The 11850-nt window shown below is 36.3% G+C and overlaps 1 pseudogene; it reads right to left on the bottom strand.

Annotated features, from left to right (window-relative positions):
- Positions 1-1484: 1484 nt before the first annotated feature.
- Positions 1485-3665, bottom strand: LOC107614012 (uncharacterized; annotated as a pseudogene).
- Positions 3666-11850: the final 8185 nt, after the last annotated feature.

Genomic DNA, 11850 nt, shown 5'->3' with positions numbered 1-11850 from the left:
TCTTGTTGTAACTGGTGGTTATTGACATCAACACGTGGCGAGGGTCCCGTATTGGTGTAAGTGGGAATGAATCTGAGGTGTTGATGAGGAAGACTTTGGTGGCATCGAAAGACAGACAGGGTTAGGGTTGTGGTGGTGCCATTAGAGGTGAAATTGAAAGGAAAAGTAGTTAGTGCTACTCTTTGCAGCAATGTGTGACCCTGCAGTTTCATTTTTATAGACTAATAAAATCAATCAAAGAACAAGTCTTTGAACTTTGAAGGACTCCTAAAACAAAAAGAAATAAACTACAAAAGGTAGGATTTGAATCACTGGCCACTTGAAAAGAACTAGGAAGCAGCTAAATGAGGTTTGGTAAGAAAGCTTAGTTCACATAGGATTTATTTAACACCATGTTTTTATTTTTATTTATTTAACGCACCAATATAAATCGTGTGTGCAAATAAAGAGAAGAAAAGGTTAAGCAAAACAAAGCATCCGTTGATGCGGCAAACTGCTGGAACCATAGTTAGCAAAACCGGACCGGACCGGCCGGTTCGACTGGAAAATCGGTGAACCGGACCCTAAACCGGTCCGGTCCGATAATCTGACCGGATAAGGTAACAAACCGGTGTAAACCGGTTAAATTCGGAGTAAACCGGTCAAAACCGGTCAAACTCGGTAAGACCGGTTCGACCGAACCGCTTGAGTTTCAAAATTTTTTTAAAATGTTGAAATTGGGGTTCGAACCCCCCTCATCCAGAAAAAGCATAATACTCACTACCACTAGGCTATTAAGCTTGTTATCAACATTTATGCAAATTAATATATATATAAATATCTTTCAGTAAATAATTTACTTCTATTTAATTTATTTTAATTTTAGTTATAAACTCATTCATTTTTAAATTAATTATATTTTTATTTAACAATAATTATAAACTCACTTATTTTTTTTATAATTATATAATATCTATTAATATTATTTTTTAATAAATACTTGTAGTATATAATAGTATAATAGATATAAACTAATTCATAAATTATAAAAATTCGAAAATAATAGTTATTTTAATATAAAAACAAAATAAAAATATTTATAATAGAGTAAAATTAACAAAATACTTATTGTTCCTGTTTTATATTATTTTAGAATAGCTAGATATTTTTAAAATATTAGTGAAAATATGTATTTTAAATTTTAATTTTAAATTTATGACTATATTTTATTTTTTATTTATATAGGACCGGGTCAATCGGTTCAACCAGTGACCCACCGGTTGAACCAATAACCCAATGACCCAGTGACCTGACCGGTTCGATCACCGGTTCGGTTTTGACAACTATGGCTGGAACAAGAAAAGTGCTGCTCCAACACTGACAACCACAACTCTAATTCACAAAGCATCAATTAATTTCAGAGTAAACTAAATATTGAAAGCAATCTTATATTTTGAAAAGGTTAAGCAAAACAAAATAAAAGTCAAAGTGAGCAGTTGGGTTAAGCAAAACAAAAAAAAGGAAAAGAAAAGAAAGGTTGTGCAGACCAAAAGAAAGGAGCGTTCACAAGTAGACATTTAAAATGCAACACTTGAATTAAATTTTTTAAGGCATATCAAATGAAAAGATCTTCTATGTCTGTTAGGGGTTCAGCATTTCCGAGAGACTTATCGGGTACATTAACCACCAATTGTCCACATGCACCACTTATGTCCTGACCCATCTGCTTCTGAATTTTTGTTCGGATATTATACATACCTCTAAGAATTTTCTGAAATGCCCAAACTTTCTGCTCAGTAGTTGGTTTGAATTGACTCAACATACCAATGGAGTTGAAAGGTATTAAGTTCACCACCTGCGAGATAGATGAGACAATATGCACACTTTTATTACATAATAGGGAATGTCGATCAAGTTTAATAACAAACAGATGCAAGGTGCAAAACAATTAGCATACAACAAGATATGAAACTAGGTACCATGATTAAAAATGTAACAGATGTCTTATTTGATTTTAATCATTAAGGGTACTGAGTTCTTGAGAAACACCGACAAAAATATATTATAGACGAGCTTAGATGTTCAGTGCTTACCACTTGAAATGTTTCTAGCGGTTTTCCGATTGGTGGGCATGCTGCTCTTCATCATTGACCCCATCAAGAATTATGTACTCGATCAATATCTTCTGCTGACTATTAAGGATGAAACACGGAAGTTTCAAAACCACTAAAATTGTTCACACCTGAAGGGCCAAAAATATAGACTACATAAGAAATCACACGAATAGTGTGATTACCTATTTCTTTAATATTCTTGTAGTGAAGCCATCAGTTTTTGCAAAGGAAAAGCACGAGCAGCAGGCATTATCTGGCATCTGATATCTTGTGCTGGTGCATGTAGTGAGATTGCCAAGTTCAAACAAATGAATAATAAAACAACAACTTTGCTATTAGCTGAAAATCAACACACAAAACAGGACAAATTAAAACAACAACCCTCCAACACTTAGCTATTAGCTGACACCAAAAGACTACCAATATTAGCAGACGAATAATGACAATAATAACAACAAATGAATAATAATCTGAATGATCCAATTTTAGCATTAACAAATCAAAGCATTAAAGGTTGAATTTCAGCAACTACAAATTCGAAAATTTTACTCCAAAAATAAGCTAATAGAATCATGAAGCTCCATTTCCATTTTCAATTAACCCTAGCAACTCTTTCTCTCTTCCTACTTGACGTTTTCTTAATCTAACGATTCCATATATCTTTACAATAGAATCTCTTGTATTAATCAGTAATCCTAAACAATACAAACAAAATTACAACAAATACATCCCCACAAAAGATTTAAACAGATCTTCTTAATAATTAATTTCAGATGGAAATTTTACCTATTGCAAACCATATTTCGGAACACTATATACATAGTAAATTTATTTTCTCAACAAAGTAACAAACATTTCTAAGACGAGTGTAAAAACCCCTAGAAAGCTCAAATGTTTGCCAAGCAAATTCACCAAATGAGAAACAGATTTTTAACCTAGCGAAAGCTAAAACGAAATCAAAGGCGCAAAACTAACAAGAGCAATACACGCGTGCCTAGGGTTCATTTCGATGTATTTGAAACACATGATTCTGTAGGAAGCAGAAAGTAAATAAGCTAATAAAGAAAAGTAAATCCAGGAGAGTAATTAGATGAGTGGGGGAGTACGAAGTGGTAGAAAACGATGGAAGAGCTTACATTGAAGGGGCTGGGATCTTGTGGAGCGAGAGAGAGAGAGAGATTGAAAGGGGATGCCCAGCAGAGACGAACGCACCAGCAGGGAAAATTGAGCAAAACAGAGACGAACGCACCAGCAGGGAAAATCGAGGCAAACACGAACGAGGGATGTAGCAGAGGCGCGGTGGAGGCGCGGTGGAGGGGATGTAGCAGCGCGATGACTAAGGAATGCAATGGTGAGAGTTAGGGCGTGGTGGCAGGAAGATGCAGAGGAGATCGGCGCTAGTGACGACACTAGTGACGAGGAGGAGACGAGGCTAATGGCACAGCGGGGATCTGCCCTCTTCCAGGGTTGCCATGGAGATGAGAGTTGAGAGTTAAGAGTGACGACGGTAATAAGGGTTTGTTCAATAAAGAGCGAGGAGGAGATCCGGATCGAAGATTTGTTCTGGGTCATAAGAGTTTTATTGTTCAATAACCTTTTGGCCACGCTCTAAAGCACACTAAAAGAGTGCCACTATATGGCCACGCTTCATAATCGCAACCATAATGAAGATCTGTTGCCACGCTTTTAAAACGATCCTGTTTAACTTTATAGCCACGTTTTTGAAGCGTGGCAAAAAAAAACGTGGCCATATCTCTAATCAATTGCCACCCTTCCAAAAGCGTGGCCGTTGACCCTTTTCGCCACGTTTTTAAAGCATGGCAAGAAAAAATGTGGCCAAATCTCTATTCAATCGCCACCCTCACAAAAGCGTGGCCATTGATCACTTTTGGCCACGCTTTTGAAGCGTGGCAAAAAAAAGCGTGGCCATAGGCCTTTTTTCTTGTAGTGGAGACACCCCACCATGGTAAACTCTTTCCATTCTCTTGTAGATATAATCAATGAATGAATTGAGTTGCCAATGTTAGGTAGTTTTCTTTCTCTTTACACTCTTGCATATATTGCTTTGATTGCTAGGTTGCTTGTTAGATTCATGTTTTGATTAGAATAGTTATTTTTGAATAGCATTTTGCTTGAAGTGTAAGTTTCGTTTGCATTGTATTTGAAAATTTTTTAAAAACTAAAAGATTTCTTGTTAAATTTAAATTTTGGTTGATTTAGAGTGTACATAGGTTAGGAGAGTGTGAAATTATGTTTTTATGCTTTGTCAAAAAAAGGGGGCATCTCACGCGTGTGCGTGCCTGACGTGTACACATCACCCAGTGTTTTTCCTAGCCCACGTGTGTGCGTGAGCAACGCGTACGCGTCGCATTGCTGCTGCTGTTGCATGGTTCTAAATCCAGAGAGTTGTGATGAAACCATGCAGGTATCGTGCATTGAGCACGAAAAGTCTCCACTCGCACGCGTGACCGACGCTTACGCATCATTGTTAAACCACTATTTTATGGTTTATATTGTGCTAAATTGAATGGTTTTTCATCCATTATTCTCATGCTTATTCATAGAAATCGCATGTTTTATATTTTCCTTCCCGATTTTGTGCCACGATTGAAAACATGCTCCTTTGACCTTAATTTCATTAATATTAATTCTCCCTTTATACCATTCGATGTCGTGATATGTGTATTAAGTGTTTTCAGAGATTACATGGCAGGAATGGCTTAGAGAATGGAGAGGAAGCTTGCAAAAATGGAAGGAGCACAAGAAATTAAGGAGATGACCAGCGAGAATCGACGCGGACGCATGGCTCACGCTACCGCGCAAAAATGGAGAAAGCGCAGTGACGCATTCGTGTGCCTGACGCGAACGCGTGGATTTGAATCCACACAAGTGATGCGAACGCGTGAACAATGCATACGCGTGGCAAGGAAAAACGCTGAATGATGCGCACGCGTGACCTGCGCAATCTGCAGAAATAACAGAATACGCTGGGGGCGATTTCGGGCCGCATTTTGACCCAATTTTTGGCCCAGAAACACAGATTAAAGTCAGGGAACATGCAGAGACTCAGGATATCAGCTCATAATTCATAATTTTCAGTTTTAGATATAGTTTTTAGAGAGAGAGGTTCTCTCCTCTCTCTTAGGATTTAGGATTAGGATTCCTCTTAAAGGATTTAGGACTATTCCTTCTCAATTTCCAAGTTTAATGTTCTTTTTATTTATTTTCTCAAATTGGTTTATGAACTCTTATTGTTTAGATTGGTTTTATATTTAATATATTTTGAGGTATTTGAGATTTGACTTTGTTTTTCTTTATTTATATGGATACTTTTAATTTAATTTAGATATTTTCTTCCTTTTGACTTTGGTTAAGTAATTGGTAACACTTGAGTTGTCAAACTCAGCAGTGGTTGAAATTGGCAGATTACTAATTGATCTAGATCGCTCTAAAACTAGTCTTCCCACAGGGATTCACTAGGATTTGAGGATCAAGCTAATTAGTCCACTTGACTTAATTAAGTGGGATTAAAACCCAATTCTCATCACATCTGATAAGGATAACTAGGATAGAAATTCCAAATTCTTATACCTTGCCAAGAGATTTTATTATTATTAATTTATTTTTCTTTTCATTTAAATTACTTGCTCCTTATTTCAAGAACCCCCAATTTACAAAACTCATGACCAATAATAAGAACATTTCCCTGCAATTCCTTGAGAAGACGACCCGAGGTTTAAATACTTCGGTTATAAAATTTTATTAGATTTTGTTACTTGTGACAACCAAACTTTTGTAAGAAAGGAATTCTTGTCGGTCTAGAAGCTATACTTACAACGCAAATTTATTGTGAAAATACTAGATCGCGCGAGAGTTTCGCTTTTTCAAAATGGCGCCGTTGCCGGGGAATTGCAAACGTGTGCCTTATTATTGGTTATTGTAAATATTTGCTTTTTGCTTGTTTATTTTTTTATTTTTGTTTTTATCTTTTCTCTTTATTTTAATTGATTTTTTTCGAAAATTACAAAAAAAAAAATTTCAGATTTTTATTTTAAAATTTTTATCTTATCTTATCTTAGTTTTAAATTTCAAAATTCAAATATTTTTCAAAAAAATCATATCTTTTTCAAAATCTTATCTTATCTTATTTCAAATTTCAAAATTCAAATTTCAAAATTTAAATTTCAAAAAATTCAATTTTCAAATTCAAAAATTTAAATTTCAAAACCTTTTAATCTAAAAACTTATCTTCTCTTACCTAACTTATCTTATCTTTTCTAATCATAAAATCAAATCTTTTTCAAACCTTTTCTCTTATTTATTTTATTTTATTTTATTTTTCTTTGCTTGTTTATTTGTTTTTGTTTTTAATTTTTATTAGCTACTATGAATTCTCACCCCTCTGGTTTCAAGTTTGGTTCTAATGTTATTGCAAGGAATGGAAATTATAACAGGAACATGCATCAAGGTCGAAATAATCATAGATGGAAGGAGCCACGAGAATCTGATCAACCCTTTCAGCAACAACACCTTCCAAGATACCATGGACAACGACCATCCTACAATGCATGCCAAGACAATAGATATGGTGGACCCCCTTGTAGTTACCAGCAAGCTCCATCATATGCCAATGAACCACCTCCTCAAAATAGCTTTGGACCACCATACTCACAAGCCCCCTACTACCAAACACCATCACATGATCCTAACCCTTATCCACCCCAATTCCAACCCAATTACTCCCAAGAACCACCACCTCCCTATGCACCATGTCCATATCCATCACCCCAAGAATCAAGGGAGCAAATCAAGGAAACATTTGAAAAATTTCATGCCACACTTCACCAATTGAATCAAGCGATAAATCGACTGCCTTCCCGACGTTCAGACACTCAAGAAACCCCCATGGCTTCATGTGGACAATCTAATGAAGAACGTAGCATGAAGGAGATACTAGAAACTCCAGTGGACAGTACGGAGCATGACTTTGTACTGGAACAAGTGGAGGAAGCTGTAATTATTGAAAAGGAAGAAGTGGTTGAAGACTTAGAAGATGTTGAACCTCCATGGAAAAGTCAAGTTATAGAGCCTCCTTCAAAGACGTTTGAAATTGATGTTGAGGAGGGTGTACAACCTCCAATGCATATCATGGTTGAAGATTTTGAAGAGGTTGATCAAGAGATGGATTCAATCATTGATGTATTCTTATCTACAATTGAATCCTCTCCTATTGGACTTGACATGGAGATTAAAAAAAAGAAGCACAACCTCCCATACCCTTGGTAAGCAATGAAGAAGAGATTGAATTGGAAGAAAGCTACCAAGAGGAAGAGGTTGATATTGAAGAAGCTTGCAAAGAGGTGGAAGTTGTCAAGGAAGAGCTCAAGGGAATGGAGCTGGAAATCGCCTTGCCAAAGTTGTTGGAGACCTCTCCCCCAAAGCCATCATCATCCATCCCTTCATTCAAGTGGGTAAATCTCTCATCTCTAACCTTAATTAGCTCACTTGAATATGCTTTGCTTGAGACATATGGTCAGCTTAGAGCTCTTTATGGCTATAAGAGCAAGCGGGAGATGGTCAGTAGTAGGAATTGTCATGCAAGGTTCAATATGGTTGCATGCTCTAAATTGAAGTACAAAGGTTGGTATAAAGCTCAACTGAATGGGTCTAGGAAGTTGTTTGGCTGCTTTAGTGAGAATTCGGATTGCTTATCACCCGGTTGGAACAAAGATGGTCAACAAGAAGACGGGTGCAAAAGCAAGGTTTGGGACCCCAGAATTCATTCTACCAATCAACACTCTTGGGGCCTTGTCACTTGCATCAACTTGCTTGAAGACTTTATGCGTCTAATTTGGGACCCCGGATGCTACTGGAAGTACAAACATTGGTGGGGATTCCTGGACGAGTTCAAGCACAAGCCACCATAACAAAGGACTTCCCAAATGTCCAACATAAGGACTTTAACTAAAAGTGCTAGGTGGGAGACAACCCACCATGGTATGATCGTTCCTTTTCTTCAATTTTGATTTTATTTCGTTTTGTCTGTTTTTGAGTTTTATTTTATTCTATTTTTATTGAACCTGGAATTATTCATAGCATCCACACTATCATTGCATTTTGTATTCTGCATACTGCATAAAAAAAAATTTCGCACGCGACGCGTAAGTGTCGCTGACGCGTCCACGTCACAGGTGCGTTGGGAAGAAAAGAAAGTTAAACAAAAAGTCACGCGAAAGCGTGGCTGGAAGCGCGCCTTAGGCATAACTATGCCTACGCAACCGCGTCAATGACGCGGCCACGTCGTTTGCGAAATAGCCTTCCCACGCGTCTGCGTCACCCACGTGAACGCGTGCCCTGCAAAATCGACGTAAAAAGGTATTTGATAGTAAGTTATGATGGAGCTGGGTTGGACTCATGCTAGAAGTACAAGCCCTACCACGCGAACGCGTCACCCCAAATTTTTGGCAAAATGCATTTAAAACAGAGAGTTGCGCGTACGCAAGGCTGCTCTCGCGCCAAATGCACAAATCAAGTCAGGCGACCGCATGACCCACGCATCTGCGTCACTTGACAAAAATCACACACCACGCGACCGCATTCCCCACGCGTCCGCGTCGCCTGCGCCGCACAGCTTATCCAGATCAACGCCAACTATCTTATCTTTTCTTCCCCAATCCTAATTTTTCCCTCCCTCTTCTTATTTCTTTCTTCTTCCTTCTCATTTTTCTTTCCTCATTACATTTGCATTCTTTCATCCATTACATTTTAATTTTGTACATATTTTTATTTTCTTTTCTAAATTTATTATTTTACCATTGGTGTTGAATTTTCTTATTTAACTGTTGCATCTTCTCTTGAATTATTTTGGGTGCTTAGTGACTTGTTTTATTCTGATTGGGTAATATTATTTAAATCAATGCCAATCTTTTATATCTATATTACTTTTTCATTGACATGAATTTATATTATCTTTCCTTACCCACTCTCTTCCCCATTGTTACAAATTATGCACCACTGGCATGCCATGTGCTTCTATTATTTTCTCACTTACATGTTGAAGCTACCATGTAATTGAGACCCCATTATTTGGCATTAACCCACCCATAGTTTATTTATTTTTTCTCTTTATTCCTGGGTTACATTTCTTTTTTTTTCCTCTTCTTTCAAGATGGCCACCAAGGAAGGAAAACGGAAAAGCTATATATGGGCAATAAACAAGTTGCATCTGCAAAATCTTTGGAGAAAAACATCAGTTGAAGCCACCCTTCCACCTGTATATCTCAGCATGCACCAAGGACGGTGCAATCTTTAAGTGTGGGGAGGTCAATACCAATCTCCATGGGTTAGTTATTTTTTTCTCAACACCAATATATTACTATTTGTTAGTTCATTGTTGCATTTGCATGTTTGTTTGCATGTTTGTTTGATTTTATGCATTTAGTTACTACTTAGTTAAAGTATTTAATTTCTTTTCAAGACTCTATTTTATAATATTTCACTAATTTAAATTGAAAAAAAATTTTTTTTTTGTGTTAAAACTTGTTTGAAGATTGTAATTGGAACATAGTTTGTAGCTAAGGACACACATCCCATGAGATTTGAGCTTAATTACATGGTTACTCTATTTAACCATAATATTTTAATTCTTGTGTGTTTACTTCTCTATAATTGTGATTTTATTTTGTTCCAGTCTATATGTCCATTATTTAGTGTATTTACATGCTTGCATATGATTGAGGCCATTATTTGATTTTAGCTCACTTATCCCAAATAAGCCTACCCTTCAAATTACCTTTGTTAGCCATTTTGAGCCTTTTTATCCCATTTGTTCTATATTTTACCACATCACTAGTCTTAAGCAGAAAAATAATTAATTATCCCAATTGAATCTTTGGTTAGCTTAAGATAAGGATTGTGTAATAATTAAGTATGGGAGAATTGTGGGAACAATGGTTAATAAGGGAATGTGTCATGATAAAATATTGGGAATTTGGGTACCTACTCATGTGAGACCAGAAAAAATTAAAAATCCATTTGCATTGATAAGTTATGTTTATTTTTTTTCAATTTAAAAAAAATGAAAAAAATAAAGAAAAAGAAAAAAAAGAGAAAAAAAATCCAAAAAAATATTCAATAAATAAGTAAATAAATAAGGGGACAAAATTACCCCAATGTTAAGTTAATGAAAAATCAATGCATATGTGATAAAATTAAAGAAAAGTTGATACATGACTATGATATGCAAAAATGGGAACTTTGGGTAGCTAAGCATGATTTTAGAATTACATAGAGTGTGTGTATAGGTGAAGAACTTAGGCTAATTGAAGATTCATATTATAGCTCACTTGCCCATACATATATCCTCACCCTTACCTTAGCCCCATTACAACCCTGAAAAGACCTCATGATATTTGCATTGGTACATTAAATTTTTGTTGATTGGTTAGATGAAGAACAAAGTTTAGAAAGCATGATTAGAGAAGAGTAGAGTGATTAACCCTAGACACTTGAGCGATTAGAGTGCATATACACTACCAGTGAGAGTTCAATGCTTGATTCTATGTTCCCTGCTTTCATGAGCTATCTTCTTACAAGTTTACTTGTCTTTTATTGTATGATTTGAATTAGTGAAATCTGATTTATGTTTGTCTTGAAGAGCTTATTTACTTTTAACCAAGTAGATAGAAACATCTTAGCATGTAGTTGCATTCATATAGATAGGTTGCATTTCATACATCATACCATTCCTCTTTACTCTTTTATAGCTTCTCTTGAGCTTAGCATGAGGACATACTAATGTTTAAGTGTGGGGAGGTTGATAAACCACTATTTTATGGTTTATATTGTGCTAAATTGAGTGGTTTTTCATCCATTATTCTCACGCTTATTCATAGAAATTGCATGTTTTATATTTTCCTTCCTGATTTTGTGCTATGATTGAAAACATGCTCCTTTGACCTTAATTTCATTAATATTAATTCTCCCTTTATACCATTCGATGCTGTGATATGTGTATTAAGTGTTTTCAGAGATTACAGGGCAGGAATGGCTTAGAGAATGGAGAGGAAGCTTGCAAAAATGGAAGGAGCACAAGAAATAAAGGAGATGACCAACGAGAATCGACGCGGACGCATGGCTCACGCTACCGCGCAAAAATGGAGAAAGCGCAGTGATGCGTTCGCGTGCCTGACGCGAACGCGTGGATTTGAATCCACACAAGTGACGCGAACGCGTGAACAACGCTTACGCGTGGCAAGGAAAAACGCTGAATGACGCGCACGCGTGGACGACGCGTACGCGTGACCTGCGCGATCTGCAGAAATAACAGAATACGCTGGGGCGATTTCGGGCCGCATTTTGACCCAGTTTTTGGCCCAGAAACACAGATTAAAGTTAGGGAACATGTAGAGACTCAGGATATTAGCTCATAATTCATAATTTTCAGTTTTAGATGTAGTTTTTAGAGAGAGAGGTTCTCTCCTCTCTCTTAGGATTTAGGATTAGGATTCCTCTTAAAGGATTTAGGACTATTCCTTCTCAATTTCCAGGTTTAATGTTCTTTTTATTTATTTTCTCAAATTGGTTTATGAACTCTTATTGTTTAGATTGGTTTTATATTTAATATATTTTGAGGTATTTCGGATTTGACTTTGTTTTGCTTTATTTATATGGATACTTTTAATTTAATTTAGATATTTTCTTCCTTTTGACTTTGGTTAAGTAATTGGTAACACTTGAGTTGTCAAACTCAGCAGTG

Source organism: Arachis ipaensis, chromosome B8 (genome assembly GCF_059453495.1).
Source record: "Arachis ipaensis isolate K30076 ecotype BB chromosome B8, ASM5945349v1, whole genome shotgun sequence".
NCBI classification, from domain to species: Eukaryota; Viridiplantae; Streptophyta; class Magnoliopsida; order Fabales; family Fabaceae; genus Arachis; species Arachis ipaensis.
Note: the sequence above shows the minus strand (reverse complement) of the source record. Positions and strands in the feature narration are given on the sequence as shown.